Source organism: Chiloscyllium plagiosum, unplaced genomic scaffold, assembly GCF_037043375.1.
Source record: "Chiloscyllium plagiosum isolate Xiang-an unplaced genomic scaffold, Cpla_swu_hap1 HiC_scaffold_37, whole genome shotgun sequence".
NCBI lineage: Eukaryota > Metazoa > Chordata > Chondrichthyes > Orectolobiformes > Hemiscylliidae > Chiloscyllium > Chiloscyllium plagiosum.
The window spans coordinates 15058837-15083090 of record NW_028270175.1 but is presented as its reverse complement, the minus strand read 5'-3'; the positions used below and the strand labels follow the sequence as shown (position 1 = coordinate 15083090).

Genomic DNA, 24254 nt, shown 5'->3' with positions numbered 1-24254 from the left:
GCAGGGCAGTCTAGAACTACAGGTTAGAGATACAGAGTGAGAGGAGGTAGGTTCAAAACTGAGATGAGGAGAAACTTCTCCCAGAGAGTTGCGAATCTATGGAACTCACTGCCCCAGAATGCAGTGGAGGGAAAATTAATTAACAGATTCACGAAAAAAAAGATATGTTCCCAATGAAAAGCAGATTTGGGGACAAAGGGCTTTGGGGACTAGACAGGAAAGTGAAGCTGAGAGCAGGATAAGATCAGCCATGACCATGTTAAATGTCGGAATGGGCTCAAAGGATTGAATTGTCTACTCCCGCTCCTAATTCCTATGTTCATATACTTATTCCTAACTCCCACTGGCAATTAGCGACAGCTGGCCCAACCAGATATGATATTCCATATATGAATAAAAACAAATTCTGAGACAATGAAACTATTTGAGAGAAACTCTTTCAATGAAGACAATAAGATTGATGACCAGTGAACAGATGATTGTATCATTTCTCTCCAAGATAGAACACTGCTGCACGTCCAAACATCACAGCTAACACAGAATTGGAAATCATTACACTGCTATCAACTCAGTGATGCAAGGAGGTACTTTACCACATGGGAAACCAGGAAGCAAGTTCTGCTCTTGAATTCAGCCATCTCATTTGTCATATTATTTCTATATTTGCTGCTGATTATGCGGCAGAGGCGTGATGAGGATCAGCATGATGTAATCTTAACTCCACCATGGACAACCCAAAATGGAAGTTGCAGGAGCTGATTATTGAAAGCAGAGAAAAATAACTCAACAGGGAACGGAGATGTTTAAGAGCTGTGCCCTGCTTTAAAAATGTGTTGCTATGAACTACAAAGAGATGGAGATGTTTCATTTTTCTTTGCAATAGAAGAAACCTATTGCTGACTCAAAGATGTGTTGGAAGTGGTGCAGGGTGGCAGCAGCATAAACACGATGTCCTCCAAAATTCAAAGCAGAAAGTATTTTAATTATCTAACCAGGTCAGGCAAGGCAAATACAGTTGCACATTGTTGTCTACATCATTTCGGTTCCCTTACTTGTCCTGTTATGCTGACTCTATGAAGTCACTCCTCATGTGCCCACTGAACATGAATGTATACTGACTTCTCTCTTTTTATGAACTTTTTCAAAATCCCATTTATTCTTTCATCACTGATATTCATCTTTCTGGAGATTCATACCTCTCCTTGATAATCAACTCAGATAAGCACACACAGTACCTCCATCAGGTGAAGACATATCATGGCATTATTCAATGGTCTGTTCTTATCCTTATTACAGGAGATGAAATCACTGAACATTTGGAAGAGGGACAGAATTAGAAGTGTGCTTCGCCAAGTCATGTTGCTTACAAGAGGAGGCATCATTGGAGATCAGTGACATTTGATACCCTAACTGTTGGAGACAGATATTGCCCACCTATCTGATACAGTTAAATATCAGTAACATAAATGTCATGCAGCACTCAATCACATTGACTTGATTTCAGGTAAACTATCACTTCAATTAATTGATTAGCTTTATGTTAAAAGAAAACCCAACTCTCCTAAGGGTGTTGTAAGTTAGGAATATAGTGTACTTCAGTTAAACACAACAGGTTGAAACTGCTTTCCAACACAGCAGTATATCTCCAGTTTTCATTCCTCACCCATAACCAACCCCAGGTACATCTCAAAGTCAAACATTTCTCCCCTAATCCTCCCTTTCCAATCAGTACTAATCAGTTTGAATGACTGGATAGATTAAACTTTTACATTTCGTAAAACAAAAGTGGTCTTTGATATACAAGTAACAGACTAAATCTGTAATGTATAATTCAGACTGATGGATCAATGCCACATTGAGCAAGTGCTGTATTGTCAGAAGTGTTCCTCAGATGAAGTATCAAATGCTAATTCTCTGTACTTAGGTAAATATTAAAAGATACCATTGCAGTATTTGAAGAGTGTCTTCCCTCCAGTTTATGCATTGTGCTGCAAGAAATATATCGAACTTATACCACTTTTGAGCCAGTTCACTATTCCACATTTACATTCCAATGTGTAATTTCTACTCAAACACTGTCCAAATATAAAATAAAAACAGAAATTGCTGGAGGAACTCAGTCATCTAGCAGCATCTGTGGAGAGAAAGCAGAGTCAACAGCTCGAATGCTATGACATTTCTTCAGAACACAATGAAAATTCACACTGTTTCTCTCCAAATATGTTGCCTGACCTGGGAGTTTTTCCATCACTTCAGTTTTTATTTCAAGCTTCCAGCATCTGCAGTATCTTACTTTTGTATTGCTACCCAGTAAACAGACTCACACACACATCATAGACATAAAAGCAACAACTTCCAACATTAATTTACAACTAGCTGTGACACACCTGCCCAATTACATCATCACATTCCCTAAGTAACTTCCCTCTGGAGAGGTACAGGCTGGGCTAGCACAGTAATCTGACAATTAAATAACAGCGATTCCTGTAGGTGATGAGAGCAATTGAATTTCCATTTGGACCCAAACAGAGAAACACGTTGTTCCAGAATGCAGCAGGTGTTGTGAACTCACATGCGATCTAATGGTTTGTTTAACTCTTTGCATACACAATACACTTAAGAATTTTCATATTCTGGTAATGCTAGTCAAAATTTTTCAAAAATATATCTTGCCCATTCAGTAAGTCTTCCACCTCACTCTCCTGATGGAAATATGGATGACAAACATGTTAGCTATAACTTTAGCAGTAATGTACTCCATTGCAAGACCTCTCTAAGGCTGCAGAACAATTGACCTTCTCCAACCCTCTGCAACTATGGCGATGGGGTCAGTTCCAAAGTTGCAGAAAGTAGTCTGATGACTTATGCAAGAGATTAAACATTATATGCAGCTTTATACAGTAAATATGAATAGGCTGTTGCACTATGAAAGGTATCTTATTTGAACTCTATCTTGTTCTCAACTACAGCTCACATATAGGGAACAAGTAGTCATTTGGTAGAACTGGAGTACCATTGAAAAAACATGTTTTGTCAAAGCCTTTTGTTGTGCATCAAAATCTAAATAAGAATGATGTTTCGCTTTGTACAGATACTGCTAGATCTGCTGAATTTAGCCAGTACATTCAGCCAGATTTTCAAGGAATGGCAATCTCACAGTTTGACACACTGCCAGTTCCTTCTGATTAAAAGGAGCTCCACATTTCTGAGGAGATTCCGACCAGGGCACCCACAAAACTGTGAGCCGTACTTCTCATTACAACAGAATGTGTGATATGCATAACTGTAGAGGAAGACAAACAACGCAACCTTTTCATAGCAGTCAGCTGTTGCACTCTGAAATATGAAGGTCCAGATAGCGATTCTGACAGCTGCTTTTACATTTTAAGTACATAGATAATTATGTTATTAAAGTCCTGGGAGGGTAGGTTCCAGATATGGGGAGGAGGGAGTGCCAGTAAGTAGTGTCAACTAGATAGTATTTAGGGTGCCAGTGAGAGGATGCCAGATGAGTAAAGATAAGGATGCCAAATGGTTACTCTGCCAGGTGGGAAAGGGGTAGGATGACAAGTGATAGGATGTTCGGCAACTTTCCCTCCAAGTTGCATGGCTGCATGTGCATTCATGTGGATTGGTATTGGCATGCTGGTCACAGCATTGGCTTCCAATTCCGGAAGTCACTGGCATGCACAAACCTTGGAGGCCACAAAACAAATTAGAGGGAATGCTGCTGCTAGAATGCAAAGGAGCTTGATGAGTGATGCAGTGCTTAGGCTAGGATAGAAGGGAGACATTGGGTCCAAGTGGTGGGGGTTGCAGAGGGCGAGTGTTGATTTTGGGGAGAAAGCAAGGTTGTGTATAGATTAGGGAAGGCGGTGGGAAAGAGTGTGTTAGAAGTGGGGGACAAAGGTCAGAGGTGCAAAGCAAGAGATGCACAGATGTTTGGATTTTGGGGAAAGGGGTTTTATTGTGAAGTGGGTAAGTGTGTCCCGTGGTGGAGGAAGGGGCTGGGTGTGAGTGAGGGAAAGGGGATCATGGTCTGGTGACAGAGAAAGATCTTCAGCGGTGGAATAGAGGAGGTCACATTTAGAAGGGGAAGTTCAGAGTATGTCTGGGAGATGCAAGTGGTTGGTGGATGTATAGTTGGGTTTTGTAAGCTAAATATAGGGTCAGTTGAATAGTTACTAGGAGTTAGAGCATGTATTTAATAGTCTTAACATTTCCTGAGGAACTACCTACTTAATTTCGTCACAATTCTCCAAATTGTTCAATTTAAATGGAGACTTTTGGAGGGTTTAAGGCATAGAGGAATTGTCCAACAGAATCTTAAAATTTTCTGGGCAATTCTTTTGAAGGTTGCTACGACGAGGATTCCACTGGGTCCCAATGTGAAATTCCCATCTAAACTGGAAATAACAACTGTCAAGCTGTCAGATAGTCCCTGCCTTGGTTTTTATTTATCTCTACCAGTGATGATCCATTACCCAAATTTAGGGTTGAGCAACAGCAACCTCAGGGCAAGTCCCAGTTGTCCTCTACTTGTGTGGAACATCCATGGTTAGAGAATAAGGAAGCATACATACTCAAGGAGAGAAAGTTATGAAAAGATTGAAAACTAGAGTATTTTTGATACTTAAGATAGAATCATAGATATTTACAACACAAGAGGGAATCTGTAGTTTCTTGAACTGTGATTGTCCCTCTGAGTTGATGGTTATGGCAGTGAGGGATATACCAGGCCATGACTCTATGAGGTTGTAAACTGTGGCTGAATACAATCCTTTTGCTGCTGTTGGAGGCCTACACCATTGCTTGGACTCTTAGTTTTCAACTGATGGATATGTTCTGAATCTGTCCCATTTATAGTGCTACACAATATAATTAAGGGTGTCCTCAGTTTGAAGAAGTTGCTTCATTTGCACAAGGCCTGGTCACTTGCAGTCTCGGTCCTTAGGCCCTCGTTGTTGCGCCGACCTGTGAAACCAATCTGAAGCCCATCTAACCTACACTATTCAATTTTCATCCATATGTTTATCCAATGATCATTTAAATGCTCTTAAAGTTGGCGAGTCTACTACTGTTTCCATGCCCGTACTACTGTGTAAAGAAACTACCTCTGAAATCTGTCCTATATCACCTCTCAATTTAAAGATATGCCCCCTTGTGCTAGCCATCACTATCCAAGGAAAAAGGCTCTCACTGACCACACTATCTAACCCTCTGATTACCTTGTATGTCTCAATTAAGTCACCTCTCAACCTTCTACTCTAATGAAAACAGCCTCAAGTCTCTCAGCCTTTCCTCCTAAGACCTTCCCTGTACCAGGCAACATTCTAGTAAAATTCCTCTGAACTCTTTCCCAAGATTCCATATCCTTCCTATAATGCGGTGACCAGAACTGTATGCAATACTCCAAGTGTGGCCGCACCAGAGTTTTGTACAGCTGCAACATGACCTCATGGCTCCAAAACCCAATCCCTCTACGAATAAAAGTGAACACACCATATGCCTTCTTAATACACCTTTAACTAATACTGCCATCAAATGATGCATCTATGACAGGTGCATTGTAAATGAACAAGATCAACTAGGCATTTCAATTTTTAGTACCCTGCTGTATTGCAGTCTGGCAGATAATCCTTCAAGACTTGGCCAGTTCAGTCAGCGGTGATATTACCAATAACTGGTGATGGATATTAAAATCCACGGCATGAATACAGTACATGAATACCTTGTTACCCTCAGTACTTTTTCCATGTGGTGCACTCTGATTTACAATTTATCCTCAGCAAGGTAAATCACAAGATTCAAACAAGACTAACTGTTAAACCGAGTGAATAACTGAATTATCTGAGCTTCAAGTTCCAAGTGCTTAGGATAGCAGGTCAGATGTATCTGACAATAAAATGGTGCAGGCTTACTATCATGTCTTGGTTATAACACAACTTGCACACATTTCTTGTAGGTGACAAATTTCACACTAAATGGGTAATGGTTAATTTCCTGAAGAAGGGCTTATGCCCGAAACGTCGATTCTCCTGTTCCTTTGATGCTGCCTGACCTGCTGCGCTTTTCCAGCAACACATTTTTAATCTCTGATCTCCAGCATCTGCAGTCCTCACTTTCTCCTAATGGTTAATTTCCCAAAAGCTTTTGACAACAAAATACAGCAGATTCTATGCAAAAATGAATTCATTGTTACTTTATAATTTCACATAAAACACTCAATTCAGCAAACATGGCTTTCACAGGTTTTTTAAAATGTAAATACTGTGCATTGTATGAAAAATTATACTAATGCCTATGCAAAAAGTGTCAAAAAGTTAAATTGTTAATGCATGTTTTATATGGCGTCACGGTAACATTCTCACAGTGTTCCAATTTTCTGCCAATCACCACTCTGCAACCACAAACTAATGGAACAAAAGTTACACTTTAGCAAACCTTCTAACCAACTCTGTTACACTTTCAGCTTGGGTTCACCTCCTCCCCTCGTAGTCACACAATCTCCCTGGTAACACCCATAGTAACAAACACAACTCTGTCCACTGGGGTCACCTACACAATCTCAGGAGATCAACAGTGCAACTTCAAGATCATTTATGCAGCTTGAATAGTCTACTTGTACATTTTCTCAACCAAAGTTTCTATAACATTGTAATTCCTTTTGACCAAGTCTCCTTTTGACAACATCGCCCACCAATTTGAAAGTATTACATTGGAGGTCAGGTGTGTTGGTAGTAATCCTTCATTGCAATACTATATGTACACATTATATACACAGTTAACTTATCGCTGTACCTCTGATGGATAGTCTTGCCTATTAACAACCTCTATCAGAAAAAGATTCGATTTTCTCAAAACCCAAACCCGGCTTTCACCAAGTCAGCCTTCAGAACACTGGCTAGGTACTAATTTAATTCAACAATTCCATTGTTCTAATTTTCCCTCTTAAAATGCTGAGATTGGGGTTTGAGGAAGGGTGAAACCATAACCTATTACTCCAATGTGCATTCTACTACTGTCTCAATGCATTGCCCCTTTAAAGAAAGTTTAAATCAGACAGAAAAGAAAACTTTGCTGAAGTTAGTGGGGTATAGCATACTGTTGACCACCAACGTACAGAAATGATTCATATTGGCATAAAAGCTAACAAATGTGAACTCTCAGAATTACAATGATGAAGAACAAAGCCATTCAGCTTATCATGCCTGCACTGGCTCTTCAACAAGTATTATGACATTGTGCCATTTGTCTGCCTTTTCCTTATACCTTTGTACATTAGATCATTATTTGATTAGAAACAATGCCCTGTTGAATTCCTCACCTTACTCTGCCTCCACTACAATTCCAGGCAGTGCATCCCTATTATGGACCAGAACAACCCCCCTCAAAATATATTAAGCAGATAGCCCAAACCCTAACTTTTCCTTATTTTAAAGGTAAGTGTAAGCCGTTGCATTCTGGATGCAATTCGATTAGTCTTTAAGCAAGTCTTTAAGTACTTGTCTTTAAGCAAAAGATGTTTAATTTTTCATACTACAGTTAAAATACAGACAAAAGAATTAGCTTAACTGTATCTCTATCCGTGCTTAACAAAATAATATATATTAAATATCACTAATTAACTGTTCCAATAAAAGTAACATCCCAGTAATATACCCTTGGCGAGGGCAAATTCTGGAAAACAGTTTGTCTCACATGCAATTCTAGTAGCAGGAAGAGAACCCTAGCTTTTTGCTGTAACAGAGATAGGAATAAGAGCTTCCACATCCAGCATCAAGACCCCAGCAACTGCAGAAAACTAAAACTATGAATCCTGGTTCTGTGGGAGTTTGACCCCACCCATTCAGGCTGATTCTATTGCTCCAAAAAAACAACCCAAGTCCTCACAATCTGTTGATCTGCCCAATGAAGTGGTTGAGTCTTCCTCAGCAAATGTTTTTAAAGCTAAGATACATAATTTTTGAACAATAAAGGAATTAAGGGTTATGGTGAGAGGGTGGGTAAGTGGAGTGGAGGCCACAAAAAGATCAGCTGATTTTATTGAATGGCAGAGTAGGCTCGAAGGTCCCGTTGGCCAACTCCTGCTCCTACTTATGTTCTTATTATTGGCTTTGAGCAGACTGCTCATCACCTGCATCTCAATCTTTCCTCAAAAAGGACAAAATACACTTCTTGAAGCTGTAGTATGGTAACAAACCCAAACCTAAACCCAAAAGATTTTGTCACATTACATTTGCTACATTCGCAAATCACTTTAAATCTATGCCCACTCATTCTTAACCCATTTACATGTGGAAATGGCTATTCCCTACCTATGCTAGCCAGACCTCTTATGATTTTGAAAACTCGCAACAGACCTCACCTTAGCCTTGTGCTCTCCCAAAGAGAACAGTCCCAATCTCACCATTCCATTCTCATAACTGAAGTTTTTCATCCCTGAAACCATTTTTGTCAATCTTTTTCTGCATTCTCCCCAGTTTGTTGCTTCCTTCCTATGTTGTGGTACCCAGTCTGTGCACAATACTCCAGCTGAGGTCTAACAAGTATTTTGTATAAGGTCAGCGTAGCCTCCTTGCTCATGCACTCTTTACCTATTTTAATTCAGCCCAGGATTCTGTATGCTTTACTAATGGCTCTCCACCCGCACTCAATGATCTATGCACATATACACCCAAATCCTCAGCTCTTGAACTACATTAAACATTGTACCCAGTATTTTATATCGGCTAACCATGTTCTCCAACCAAAATGCATCACCTCACACTTATTCTGTATTGAACTTTATCTACCACCTATCTATCCACTCTACCAACGTCTATGATCTTTTGGAGTTCTACACTATCCTTCTAACAGTTTATAATCTGTTCAAGTTCTATATCATCTTCAAAATTTGAAATACTTTCCTGCACACCAAAATCTACAGCATTAAATATATCAAGAAAAGCAAGAGTCTCAGTGGTGACCCCTATGGATCTCTAATTCAAACCTTTCTGCAGCCTGAAAAATATCCATTGACCACGACACACTGTTTCTAATAACTCAGCCAATTTTGTATCAATGTTGCTATTGTTCTTTTATTCCTTGAGCTACAACTTTTCTCACAAAACTGGTAGATGGCATTGTACTGAAAGCCTTTGAAACTTTGTGTGCACTACGTCAACAGCATTATCCTAGTTGCCTCTGTTATTTCAAGAAACTCCAACATGTTAGTAAAACACAATTTCTCCTCTAGCTAAACAACTCACTTTCTTTCCAGGTGATTACTAATTTTATTCAAATAATTGGTTTTAGAAGCTTCCTTACCCCTAAATGATGAACTGATCAGCATATCAGTTTTTGAACAGGCGTAATTCCCTAGTCCTCAGGCACATTCCCTGGTTCTAGGGAAGACTGTTCAGAAGATTATCAGGAGGCATTACCCATGAAAATAAGGTTGTATTTATAGCATAAACACTACACCAGTGCAGGGCAATATAATTTCCACATTTCTAAATTAAGCAGTTATTTTGTGAGGTTTTTCTCTAAATTGCCATGCAGTGTGTGGATTACTAATGCTTCTAGAGTTGATTCTGTGATCTGGTCTCTAGTCTAATGTATGAGCCTCACATAGGTATCTCTCATATAAATCCAGAATTGGGGAGTGACCGAACTCCAGAGGGAAGAATGGTGACGCTTGTGACAATTCCAGGTCTGCTGGTAACAGTTACTTTTACAAATCTCTTCTCCCACCTCATACCCTCATTAGATAGAATATCAGGTTTCAAAACCTGTTATATAAAATTATGAATGCATCTCCGATCTGCATCTCGTTAGCAAAGCACAAATCGAAATTGCAATCTCACCAACACCACATTTTCCTAGGGCAGAGTAATCCTGCCTGGCACAGATGCAATTATCATATTACAAATGCAATCGGAAAGGTTTAAATAGCATAATGTTAGCAAGAAGCAGTGGTTAACACAAACAGCAATCATTAAATTTGCAAGCTTCAGGTGACACATTGTTTCCCTTAAGATTGTGCATTTATATGAAATAGTTCTCGCTGAAAATAATTAGAGAAATGTGTAGGGGAGTCCTGCTCATATACAGCATACACCACAATGTATTATAGAGAAAATAAGTTTCGAGTACTAATAGTTTCCTGTACTGTTTTCATGTACATATGTATTTACCACATCAAATCATGCCATCTTGCTGGTCAATTTGTTATTGAGATAATGGATGCATTGGTGATATTTTTTCAGAATTCTATGGATTCAATAGATTGAAAGGTAGCAAATGCCACTCCACTATTTAAGAAGGAAGGGAGAAAGAAAACAGGGAATTAAAAACTTATTTGTCTCATATCAATACTACAATTGATTATAAAAGGTATAATATAAATGGATACTTGGATAATAATGATCTGATTGAGCATAGATTGCAAGGATTTGTGAATGAGAAATTATCCTTCAAGAATCTGTTGGGAGATTTTTTTTTGAGGATGCTACTAACACAATTAAGAAAGTGGAATAAGTGAATGTACTGAGGCCTGGATTTTCAGAAGGTTTTTGAGAAAGCTCTCCATTGCAGGTTGGTTAGCAAAATTAAAGTACATGCGACAGAAGGTAATGTACTGGCATGGATAAAGGATTGCCTAATAGGCACAAAACAGACAATAAGAATAAATAGGTAATTTTCATGTTGCCAGGCTATGACTAGTAGAGTACAGCAAAATTCAGTTCTTGAGGGCACCAGCTGATCACAATGATTTTGGTGAGGGGACCAGATGTAAGATTTTCAAGCTCATCAGAACTACGGCAAGGTGGCACAGTGGTTAGCACTGCTGCCTCAGAGCGCATAGCACTGCTGCCTCACAGCGCCAGAGACCCGGGTTCAATTCCCGCCTCAGGCGACTGACTGTATAGAGTTTGCACGTTCTCCCAGTGTCTGCGTGGGTTTCCTCCCACAGTCCAAAGATGTGCAGGTCAGGTGAATTGGCCATGTTAAATTGCCCGTAGTGTTAGGTAAAGGGGTAAATGTAGGGAAATGGGTGGGGTGCGCTTCGGCGGGTCAGTGTGGCCTTGTTAGGCCGAAGGGCCTGTTTCCACACTAAGTAATCTAATCTAAATGGGAACATGCACCATGAGGAAGATGCAAAACAATTTCAAGACGATTTGGACAGATGTAGTGAGTGGGCAATAACATGGCAGATGGAATATATAATGACAAAAATTGAGTTTCTCCACCTTCATAGGAAGATTTTTTTTCTCATTGCTTTTTCATTTCTTCTTTTATTTTACTTATCTCTTGTTGAAAAGCTCGATCATGGCGACAGCTTCAGTGGCTGCAGGTGAACCCAGTGGCAGCTGTGGGTTTGGCTTCCAGCAGCTTCTACATCAATGAGGTGGTCCTAGTGCTGACTCATGGCTGCTATGGCAGAGGCAGGCTTGGGCCCAGTATGAAAACTTGGCAACGGCAGTACATGCATTGGCAAGGTGGGCCAGAAGCAGACTTATGGCGGTGGCAAAATCAAATTTAAGCCGGTATGGTACTTTCTGGTATTGGTGGCATCTGAACTGTCAAGGTCCAGCATGGAGTTATAGTGGCAAGAGCATCAGTGGAGGCGAGATGGTGATGAAAAGTAGCAACTTTTACTCAAGCTTGGAGGGAACTTGTGCCTGGCCACCAAGCACTTAACAAGGAAGATTGTAAAGTTGAACACTTCTTTACTTTTCTGCCTGCATATGAAATGTTTTGTTTTATTTCTCTGTGTTTTAAGATGGTGCCAGAAAGTAGCAACACTACACAATACTTTTCACTTTATTTTGTAACAAAATACACATGGTAATAAATAAATCAAATCATGTTAAGAGATTAGAAAATATCGACATACGAAGGACCTTGGGTTGTCCTCCATAAATAAGTTATTGTATTTGAAGAATAAGGTGATCTCATTGAAATTTTACCATTGAATAGGATAGATGTGGATAAGGTACAGTCATAGCATCCTACAGAATGGAGACAGGCCCTTTGGTCCAAACTGGTCCATGCTGACCAAAATGTCCATCCATGCTAACCCCATTTCCCTGCACTTGGCCCATATCCTTCTGATCCTTTCCTATCCAGGTATTTGTTCAAATGTCTTTTTAAATGTTGTTAATGTACCCGCCTCAACCACTTCCGCTGGCAACTCATTCCATACGCATACCACCCTCTGAGTAAAAAGGTTGCTCCTCAGGTTCCCTTTTATTCCTTCCCCACTAACCTTAAACTGGTGCCCTCTAGTCCTCGATTCCCCAGCTCTGGGAAAAAGACGGAGTGCATTGACCCTATCCATGCCTCTCATGAAATCTTAATCACCTTTATAAAGAACCCCCCTCAGTATCCTACGCTCTAAAGAAAAAAGTCCGAGTTTGTCCAATTTTTCGCTATAACTCAGACAATCGAGTCCAGGCAACATCCTGGTCAGTTTCTTCTGCACTCCTTTCAGTTTAATAAAATCCTTTCTATAACAAAATGACCTAAAATGAACACAATACTCCAAGTGCTGCCTCACGTACATCCTGCATAACTGCAACATAACTTCCCAACTTCTATACTCAATGTCCTGACTAATAAAGGCCAGTGTGCTAAAAGTCTTCTTCACTGCTCTGTCCACCTGTGACTCCACTTTCAGAGAACTGTGAACATAAATCATAAGATCCTTCTGTTCCACTATACTCAAGGTGCTACCATTCACCATGAAACTCCTACTTTGATTTGACTTTCCAAAATTCACACTTATCTATATCAAACTCCACTTGCCATTTCTTGGCCCACTTCCTCAGCTGATCAAGGTCCTGCTGCAATTTCTATAACCTTCCTCACTGTCCATGATACCACCTACTTTAGTGTCATCAGTGAATTTACTAATCAAGCCTTGTAAATTCTCATCCAAATCATTGACATAAATAACAAAACAATAGTGAGCCCATTACTGACCCCTGAGGCACTCCACTAGTCACAGGCCTCCAGTCTGACAAGCATCCTTCCACTATTAGCCTCTGCTTCTTACCATCAAGCTAATTTTGTATCCAATTTTCCAGCTCCATGCAATCTAACCTTCAAGAGGAGCCTAACTGTTGAATCTTATCAAAAGGTCTTACTGAAATCCATATAGACTATGTCAACTACCCTGCCCTCATTAACCTTCCTGGTCACTTCAAAGAACTGTAACAAATTTGTGAGGCATGATCTCTCACTCAAAGCCATGCTGACTACTCCTAAGCAAACGCTGTCTTTCCAAATGCATGTATATCTTATGTCAGAATCTTCTGAAGTAGCTTACTCACCACCAATGTTAAGCTTACAGGTCTATAATTCCCAGGCTTTTCTTTGTAGCTTTTCTTGAATAATGGCACAACATTCACTACTCTCCAGTCTTCTACGACCTCACCCCTGGCTAACGATGATGCAAAAACATCAGCTAGGGCACCTGTAATTTCTTCTCTAGCCTCTTGCAGTGTTCTTGGATATAACTGGTCAGGATCAGGAGATTTATCCACCTTCATACATTCTAATACATCCAACATCACCTCTACTGTGATGTGGACAGCCCCCAAGCTATCACCACTAATTTCCTCAAGTTCTCAAGTCTTCATGTCTTTTTCCACGGTAAACACAGAGGTGAAATATTTATTGAGAACCTCGTCCATCTCCTGTGGTTCTACACATATGTGTTCACTTTGGTCTTTGAGGGTCCCTATTCTCTCAGTTGTTCTTTTTCCTTTAATATACTTAAAGTATCTCTTAGCCTTGGTTGAGAAGATTGGGGTGAATCCTAACTCGTGCCCCCTTTTCATCGCCCTGATTTCCTTCTTCAGTAAACCTCCAGAAATTCCCTTGATCCCAGCTGCTTGTAACTCTCCCACACCTCTTTCTTTTTTCTGGTCAAGTTGTTTGCCCTGGAGGGGAGAACTGAGGGCATAATTTCAAAATAACAGGGAAGCCATTTAGGACAGAACTGAAGCCAATATTTTTACTCAGAGTTTTGAGAATATTTGCAATTGTCTATCCCAGAGAAGTGTGGAGTCCCAGCATTAAGTATGTTCAAAATAGAGATTGACAGGTTCCTAAATATCAATGATGTAAAAGTAGGCAGATAATGTTGGGAAAAAAGACATTGAAGTGGATGATGGGCCATGATCATACTGAATCCCCACAGTGTGGAACGAGGCCTTTTGGACCATCCCGCCCCCTTTGAAGAGGATTCCATTCTACCTTATCCCTACATTTCCCTTGGCTCACCTACCTGAAATGCACATCTCTGGACACTAAGAACCATTTAGCATGGCCAATCCAGCTATCCCACATGTTTGGACTGTAGGAAGCCAACGCAGTTGCAACGGACAGCTGGAACTGACAACTGGAAGTGACAGATTCAAATCACTACAAATGCTGGAGGAAAGATCACAGAAGCGCTTCACAGGAGGCTCCCAAGCACTGAGGATGTCACCTAGACAGGGGACAAAACATCTGCAACACAAATTCCCAGCTCAGCGAACAGAACCACAACAACGAGCTACAAATCTTCTCACAAACTTTGAATACCAAATGAGGTGATTTTGTCTTGTATGGATCAAAATCAACACATATAATAAAAATTTGCCTTTTGCTATATAAGTGAAAAAAAGAAGTGTAACTGAGGTTGTGAGGTTACTGTAGGAATATGAATAAGAAAGCATTTGTCGTTTGCATGTGAAAACAAAAGCTATGGGGGGAATTATGATGAGGAAGTATACTGTGTTAATTAACACTTTTTTTATTCTGCTCAATGTTCAAGCCTGATTTAGAAGCCCATAACACCACACCCTTAATTGAAATGGCCTTTCATCCCTTGAGAAAATCTTGTCTCTGGGAAACATTAGCACCAACACGACATTATACAGTATTCTAGTCCACCACATGGGCAAAATTTGAGTAGATTTGATGATGTCACAAAAGAATCCTTAATTTTAGAGTACAATATTTCAACACAATAACTTAAACTTATATACTGGCTTCAATGTAGAAAGTCAAGGATTTCCAGGTGCTTCACAGAGGTGAAAACAGGCAAAAAATGGATGCTGTTATAAAAAGAGAGTTATGTAGAGAATTGTCTGAAAGCCTGGCAAAAAGTTTTAAACAGAAAGGGGTTTAAAAGATAAAGCAAAGAATTTTATGGAGGAAATTCCAAAGCTTGTGCGAAGATTTGTAGCTCGAGTGCTCGTTGTTGTGGTTCTGTTCACCGAGCTGGAAGTTTTTGTTGCAAACATTTCGTCCCCTGGCTCGGCGACATCATCAGTGCTTGGGAGCCTCCTGCGAAGCGCTTCTTTGATGTTTCCTCCGGTGTTTATAGTGGTCTGTCCCTGCCGCTTCCGGTTGTCAGTTTCAGCTGTCCGCTGTAGTGGTTGGTATATTGGGTCCAGGTTGATGTGTTTGTTGATGGAGTTTGTGGCTGAATGCCATGCCTCTAGGAATTCCCTGGCTGTTCTCTTTCTGGCTTGCCCTATGATAGTAGTGTTGTCCCAGTCGAATTCATGTTGCTTGTTGTCTGCGTGTGTGGCTACTAAGGATAGCTGGTCGTGTCGTTTCGTGGCTAGTTGATGTTCATGTATGCGGATTGTTAGCTGTCTTCCTGTTTGTCCTATATAGTGTTTTGTGCAGTCCGCATACATGAACATCAACTAGCCATGAAACGACACGACCAGCTATCCTTAGTAGCCACACACGCAGACAACAAGCAACATGAATTCGACTGGGACAACACTACTATCATAGGGCAAGCCAGACAGAGAACAGCCAGGGAATTCCTAGAGGCATGGCATTCATCCACAAACTCCAACAAACACATCGACCTGGACCCAATATACCAACCACTACAGCGGACAGCTGAAACTGACAACCGGAAGCGGCAGGGACAAACCACTATAAACACCGGAGGAAACATCAAAGAAGCGCTTTGCAGGAGGCTCCCAAGCACTGATGATGTCGCCTAGCCAGGGGATGAAATGTTTGCAACAAAAACTTCCAGCTCGGCGAACAGAACCACAACAAATTCCAAAGTATGGTGTGTAGAATGCTGACAATGTAGCTGCTCGTGGTGGTGATAGCAAGACAATATGTTGAAGGCGTTGGCCCCCTGTGTTCTCTGTCTATGCCATGATATTTAGATTGATTCTAATCTAAAAAAAGTGAGATAATGGAATTTTACATAAATTCATGCAGTTTTTGAGCTCAGAGTTCTACATGAATACATGCAATTTTTTGAGCAAAGTACAATGTAACTCTGCAAGTACAAATAGAGTCCTCCACTATCACCTGATGAACGAGCGTTGCTTCGAAAGCTAGTGTGCTTCCAATTAAACCTGTTGGACTATAACCTGGTGTTGTGATTTTTAACTTTGTACACCCCAGTCCAATACCGGCATCTCCAAATCATGAATTTGTCACGATCATTCAGAAACTTTGGTGGGAAAAGAATTGTTGAAATGCTGTAATAATTTGCAAGGACAATGTGATAAACAATTAAATGAATAAACAATCATGACATCTAGAATGGGATCAGAAAAGGATGTTAGATGACCACTAATTTAGTTAGAACGAGATCAAGGTGATGGGTTGAAAAGAGAGAAAAAAAGGAGCGCCGAGCCAGGAAGGGAGGAATCCTGGAAAGATAAAACAAAGAACTGCAATGCTAGAAATCTGAAACAAAAACAGAAATTGCTGGAGGTACTCAACAGGTCTGGCCTCATCTGTGAAGAGAAAACAAGACTTAGCATTTCAGATGGGTCTGCTTTCTCTCCACAGGTGCTTCCAGACCTGCTGAGTTTCTCTAGCAATCCCTGTTTTTGAATCCTGGAAAGATCTGGCTTGATGGGTAAATGAAGGGGGACCACATAGCAAGTATTTTTTCCTATTTTTCACTCACTGCTTGTCTCTCTGACCTACTGTCTTATTTATTTTAGAACTTCCTAATACAACAAAATACCTTGCTAAATATCTTGATATAAATATGTATGGATTCTAGCTGCAGAATTGTCAGATAAAGCTTTGGTTCATTGACAATTGACTCCATCTCAATCCTTTTGCAACTCTGTAGGTTCACCCCATATCAGAGCTTTGCCATTCCTCTAATTTAATGCTGTTACTCCATCATAAAGTCACATTTTCTTTGTCTGCCTCGCTTTGGGCTCTGGCAACTTTCTTAGTTCTCACTCACAAGACTCTGGGTTGAAGTCCTTTCAAGCACTTGAGGACAAAAGTCAAAGCTGACACTCAACTGCAATACTGAGGGACTGCTTCACTTTTTGAAATGTCTTCTTTCAGATGAGATGTTTAAATGAGACCCCCAACTGCCTAATTAGGTAAATATAAAAGATCCATTAGCAATATTCTGAACAAAAGCAGCGTCCTGATTAATATTTATCTCTCAATCAACATTAAAAACATTTTTGTTCTGGTCATTATCACATTGCTGCGTTAAGATTACCTTGGGTTTAAACTGTATGTTTTCCTGCATTACAATTGTGAATACACCATAAAAATACTTAATTGCCTGTAAAATGCTGTAGACGTCCTGAAGGCGTAAAAGATTCAAAATTAATCCAAGATCATTCTTTTCTCTTCCAGCATTGACATGGGTTAACAATGACTGTGAATACCTTTGAGATGACAGAAGCTGTTCAACAATTAAAGTATGGTCTTTTAATCAATAATTATAAAAAACTTCACTGCGGGCGCATGATGTCATTTTCGTCATCATAATCCCTTCCCCTACTTCTATTTTTCTTGTTCAAATTACAAATTACTCTTGTATTCATCTTCCTTCAGTTACATTATTCAGTCACCTTCTTTATTCACTTTTATAAGCAAAAGACGAATTTTCATACCGGTGTTTTGTTTTTGATCACATACGATACATATGCACCTCATTTGTTAATATTGGCAGTCCAAAATTTGGAAATTCAATCTTTTGACTTTTCTACATCAATGCCACATCACCTTTAAACAAATTAAAGATTTGATGATCTTCATCAGAGGTTTCTCTTCCCAAAATCTGTCCGAACTGATAAAGACTAAAAATGGTGTAAATACTTATTTCAGAGTTCCAACACTTCATGTTTTGCTTTTGTATTAGAGAATAAAATAGAAACGGATTTTAGAAATGTGAAAGGAACATGTTAATTGTATATTCATTTTGTTTAATTGCAGACAGATCATGGATTTTGACTGGTTATTCTTTTGTGTCTCTGTAGTTAAACATTGGCTGAAACTATGATTGTTAGGTCAGTAGATGCATGTTTACCATGTGTAACTCTGTAAATAAATGTTCATAACTTCATGAGAAGATTGGCTCTAGTTCTATCCTTTACTGGTTGACTTTCAGCAGTATAACAGCAGGCAAAAGAATATGAGATTTAAAATGAATTTGACGCATGGTTATCAAAACACAAAGTGCAATGTAGCTACCTTTCATTATCCTGTAAAGCATTTTCCCCAATTTAAAGTAAGAAAGATCCATAAGTACCCTGCAGTAGCTGGGATATGTGGGAAATGCATAAGAATTAGCTACTTTACAGAAAATGTGATAATAAAAGTTAGTGAAATACACATAATTTAAAATAGCAAGCTATTTCTAAAACTATTGTTTCCAAATTCATTAAGAATCTATACAAGTCAGAAGTTAAATTAAAAGTTCATAAAATAAACAACAGTACCCGACTAATACAGTATTGGCTGCAGATACAAAAAAGGGAATATTTAGGTAAATGAGTCAAAATATATGTATTCATCGGTAAACAAAGTCTATAAAAGAGACAATGTCAACCATAATGACAAAAAAAGAGAATAGGCTCCTTAAAACTTCTTTTAAAGTGAATAACTGGAAAGAGAGTATGGGTTAACAACATTTATCACTGTGCTGTAGTAATGTCAGCTCACAGAAGCAACAAAAAAAAATATAGATGGTTATTACAAAAGAAATACTTGTGACAATCCCAGTATTTGAGAGTGACACAGCTTCTATTTAATTGTAAAGTCATACTAGTGATTTAAAAAAAAATACTGTGATAAGTAAGAGTAGGTAATATTTTGGAGCAATAAAATCTTACAAGCTAATTAACAGCGAAACACTAATCTTTTATAGAAATCAAAATATGTATGAAGATATTTTTCTTAGCACTTGTGTACCACATGTGGGCTGGCGAGGCACAAATCAGGAAATGGTGTGTCCTGGTTACGATCTTAAATTTGTCAAAACTAATGCAGCAGCAAATCTTTGCTACTACTTAATTTCTTCAAATTCCTCCAAGGTAACAGATTGATTTTATGTGAAAAATATTGGGTGTCTATTTTTATAATATACTATATAATCCAACTGATAGAACTGTCTATAGTCGAGAAAGTGTGTTGCTGGAAAAGCACAGCAGGTCAGGCAGCATCCGAGGAGAAGGAGAATTGACAGTTTGGGCCCAAAACGTTGACTCTCCTGCTTCTCGGATGCTGCCTGACCTGCTGTGCCTTTCCAGCAACACACACTTGACTCTGATCTCCAGCATCTACAGACCTCACTTTTTCCTAGAACTGTCTATAACCCTTGCGATTGACAGCACACATCTTTCCTGATCCTAAAACTGTGTGTGCTTTCCTGCATGCTTTACAGGATGGATCTGCTACTACCCACAGACCAAAAAACATAAGCCATTGATTTCAATTAAATTAATGTTTGTGAAGCATTTAAATACATTCCAATTATATGAAACATTTCAACAGTGCTGCACCTTTCCTAGCAAAAAGTAATTTGCATTAAGGTGTGTGTGTGTGTGTATACGCGCGCGCATTAGACCAGTCTATTATAGGTACAAAATGTATACGGTATTGGACCTCTTATTGTTGGAGACCTGCAAACCTGGTTTTCATAGAGTCCTAGGGATGTACAGCAAAGTAACAGACCCTTCAGTACAATTCATCCATGCCGACCAGATATCCTAAATTAATCTGTCCCAAATCGCTGCATTTGGCTCATATGCCTCTAAACTCTGCCTAATCATGCACCCATCCAGATGCTTTTTAAATGTTATTATTATACCAATCTCCACCACTTCTTCTGGCAGTTCATTCATACATGCACTACCCTCTGCGTGAAAAAGTTGACCCCCCCCCCTTCAGTTCCTTTTAAGTCTATCCCCTCTTACCTTAAACCTATGCCCTCTGATTTTGGACTCCCCTACCCTAGGGAAAAGACCTTGACTACTCACCCTATCCATGTCCTTCATGATTTTACAAACCTCTAAGGTCACTGCTCAACCTTTGATGCTCCAGGGAAACATAGCCCCAGCCTGTACATACCTTCCCTATAGCTCAAACCGTCCAATCCCCAGCAACTTCCTTGTAAATCTTTACTGAACTCTTTCAAGTTTCACACCGTCCTTCCCATAGCAGGGAGGCAGAATTGCTCACAATATTCCAAAAGTGGCCTAACCAAGGTCTTGTACTGCTGCAGCATGACCTCCCAATTTCTATACTCAATGCTCATACAAATAAAGGAAAGCATACCAAAGGGGAAAATATTGTTAGAATGGGGGGGGGGGGGGGGGGGGGGGGGGGGGGAATCAGATTCTTTATGTTGAGAAAACGTATTCCAGATTTTCTCTTTAAGATTTAAATGGTGGCTTCAGAATCTCACTACTAAGCAGTGACTATGTTATTTCTATGCATTTACATCTGATTATTAGCCCAATTTGCCTAATTTCCATACTACTTCTAATTCTCCTCCCCTTTCCTGAGAAATTAGATGGTGTAAATTCCCAATAAGCAAGTCAAAGTGGTTACCTGGTAGTGGCAATTCACTGCATGCTTTTCCAGGCCTTCAACCAACTTTGTCTTCATGATAATCTCTCTCCATGGACACCGTCCCTCCTCCAATCTTTATCCACAAAAACTGACCTTAGCAAGCACAGCCTCACCACATCATTACACTTGTCTTTTTCCAACTGCTTCAATCCTTCACTTTGGAGTTTATGGTCACTTACAACTTGCATGCTTCTGCCAGGTCACTTTATAGGGATGCAGATGCTTCTCATGTATCTATAGAGGATACACTTTATGACTCTTCACTTCATTTCTTAGTGCACACTTACTTTGTATTTATTGGAGGCTGCCAGCCTCTATGGCTTCCATTGTTTTTTAGCGCACAGGCTCTTTAGGGCCAAGCTGTCATCTTTTGTGATTTGCATTGCTTTTTATTCTGAGAGGCAGGGGCAAGAAGCTTGTCACAGTTGGAAATGCTGAACAGTAAAGGGCATAGATATATCACTGTAAACGGGATGCTACATCAATGTCAAACCTACAGCATGCACAGCAGTTTACTTAGCAAACATTCTGCATGTGCTTCGAAAAAATGGCCATGTCTGAAAGTCAAAGGAAGCAGTCCTTGATAGGTTTGAGGAGGCTAAAATCAGTCAAAGGCAAGTTAAATTCTAGTTTATAAGGTCAGCCACGGTAAATCAGGAGTTTGGTCATACCACAGTTGAAGATTGGTGCTGTAAGTCAAATGCAACCACTCTAGCGATTTCAGGTTTGTCAGTCAGGTGTTATGAAGACATTAGTCCAGGTCTAAGCCATTTTCAGTCAGTATTCTCTTGGGACTTTGGGAATTGATGGTCAGGAGTTTATCAAAATTCAGTATGTATAGTTCTGGAAAAAATGAGAAATTCAAATCTGGGAATGGGTTTTGTTAGACTGACTCCCCAAGTGCAATTTGAGATACAAAAATGGGATCTCAAACTACTGGATAGGACAGGGAACTCCAGAAGGTTATTTTTTCACAGATTAATACTTTTATGCCTAAATAGGGAGATTGTGTGGCCAACATTTGCAGGAGAATGCGCAAAGCCATAAACTTTATGACAAATTGGTATATTAATCATAAGGTCAGAAGGTATAGGAGCAGATTTAGGCCATTTCGCCCATCAAGTCTGCTTCGCCATTCGATCATGGCTGATATTCTCCCCACCCCCATTTTCCTGCCTTCACCCCATAATCCCTCAATCCATTACCAGTTAAAAATCTGTCTAATTCCTCCTTAAATTTACACATTATCCCAGCATCCACCACACTGAGGTAGCCAATTCCACAGATTCACAACCCTTTGGGAGAAGTCATTTCTCCTCAACTCTGTTTTAAATTTGCTACGCCTCATCCTAGAATGCCCCACAATGGAAGGACCTGCTCCACGTCTATTTTATCCATACCTGTTATCATCTTGAATACTTTAATTTGATCTCCCCTCTTTCTTCTAAATTCCAAAGAGTGTAGGCCCAACCTGTTCAATCTCTCTTCATACAACAAACCTCTCATCTCTGGGATCAATCTAGTGAACCTCCACTGAACTGCCTCCAATGCCACGACACCTTTCCTCAAATAAGGGGACCAAAACTGTGCACAATACTCCAGTAGCAGTCTCACCAATGATTTGTATATTTGCAACAGTACTTCCTTACCTTCATATTCTATTCCATTAGCATGAAAAGCCAACATTCCATTTGCTTTCTTTATTATCTGCTATACCTGCATGCCAGTTTTCTGAGATTCTTGAATGAGGACACCCAGACCCCTCTGCACCAGAGCATCCTGAAGTCTCTCCCCATTTAGATAATAGGTCACCTTTCCATTTTCTTGGCCAAAATGCATGACCTCACATTTATCCATGTTAAACTCCATCTGCCACATTTTGGTCCATTCTCCTAACTTATCTATATCCATTTGTAAGGTTCTTATTTCCTCATTGCAATTTATCGTCGTGCCTATTTTTGTGTCATCTGCAAATTTGCCTATAGAGCCTTCTATCCCTATATCTGAGTCATCAATGTAGATTGTCAATAGCTGGGTCCAAGAATTGAACCTCTGTGGCATCCCACTGGCTACATCTTGCCATCTCAAAAGAAAAATCCATTTAGCCCTATTGTCTGTCTTCGGTCCATCAGCCAGTCATCTATCTCAGATAATAAATTACCCCAAATCCCATATGATCAAATTTTGTGAATTAACTTTTTATGTGGTTATCGAGTGCCTTCCGGAAGTCCAGATATACCACATCCATAGGATATAAAGCATTGAATGAAAATGGAGAGAGGGAAGCCTGGAAGATCATTGACAACACAAGTGTAGGAATACAAAAAGGAATATGAAGGATGGAGGACAAGCATTCTGTGTTTCAGGCAGAGTCTGAGTCATTTATAAGGACACAAAGGAATCTTGCCACCTTCAGTCCAAAGTAAACTGCAATATCAATACTAAATAGTAACTGCAAGAAATAGGAACAGAACAAGGCTATCATGTCTGTCCGGCATTCAATTAGATCAAGGCTGATTTGCTAATTCTCAAATTACTTTCCCACCTTTCCCCAATAGTTCTCGATTCTCATACTGATTAAAAATCTGTCGATCTTGAGAGTGGAGTTGGGGTTATCAGTGACTTACTGTTAGAATATCACTCACTCAAATGAATACTTTGATACAGCAACATACATTTGAATAAAGTTACATACCTCAGAGTTCTGCATTGAATATGACTTGACTTCCTATTGAAGCCTCCATGACACTGTATTAGGGCATAACAGGACACTTCATTTTGACTGCTGTGGGGGCTCCAGAGCTCATTACTGAAATTACTTCTCTGACATTCCCATAGGTTATCTGCTTACACATCTGACATGGATATTGCTCTCGCTGGAGTCCTTGTGGAGACAAATGCAAAGACAATGTTGAAGCAGAGAGCAATTTCAAAGTCATCAGCAAGATCAGCAATATCCAGCATTTGCTGCACAGTCTCAAAAGGAAACCGGGAGGTGAAGATTGGAGGAAAATGATGCGATTGTGCAATTATGGGCCTGGATCACATTTTCTACAGTTCGGAAACACAATGCAGATGCAGATGAAGGATGCCCCTAGGCCATCATTAATCGAACAATGGCATCTGCTGGAGTAGGGCTTGAGCTCCCAAGGACTGGGTGGTTATTGTATTCTAGTAGTTGTCAAAGACACGGTTGCTGTAATGTTTTATACCAGTGGCTCATTTCAAGGAAAAACTGGGGACCTGTGAGGCAGTGTCCAATCCTCAACCTACAAATGCATTTGGATACGGATGCCATTTTCTCCAGTTCACAGCTGTTCATATTGTTCCCCTGAGACAAGGGGAGTCATGCAATCTGGGCAGTGGGATTCTCCACTATTGCTACTTTCCCCAGG

General features: G+C 39.9%; 1 protein-coding gene across 4 annotated transcripts in view; it reads right to left on the bottom strand.

The window, feature by feature from the left end:
• The window catches only part of tp73 (tumor protein p73), a 241559-nt gene that overhangs the window by 202647 nt on the left and 14658 nt on the right, over window positions 1–24254 (bottom strand). The window contains exon 2 of one of the 4 annotated variants that reach the window (XM_087980373.1): window positions 23555–23743. The exons of the other annotated variants lie outside the window; for them this stretch is intronic. The gene's annotated coding sequence lies outside the window, so the exon portion shown is untranslated. The remainder of the gene's footprint in view (window positions 1–23554; window positions 23744–24254) is intronic. 4 annotated transcript variants of the gene reach the window in all.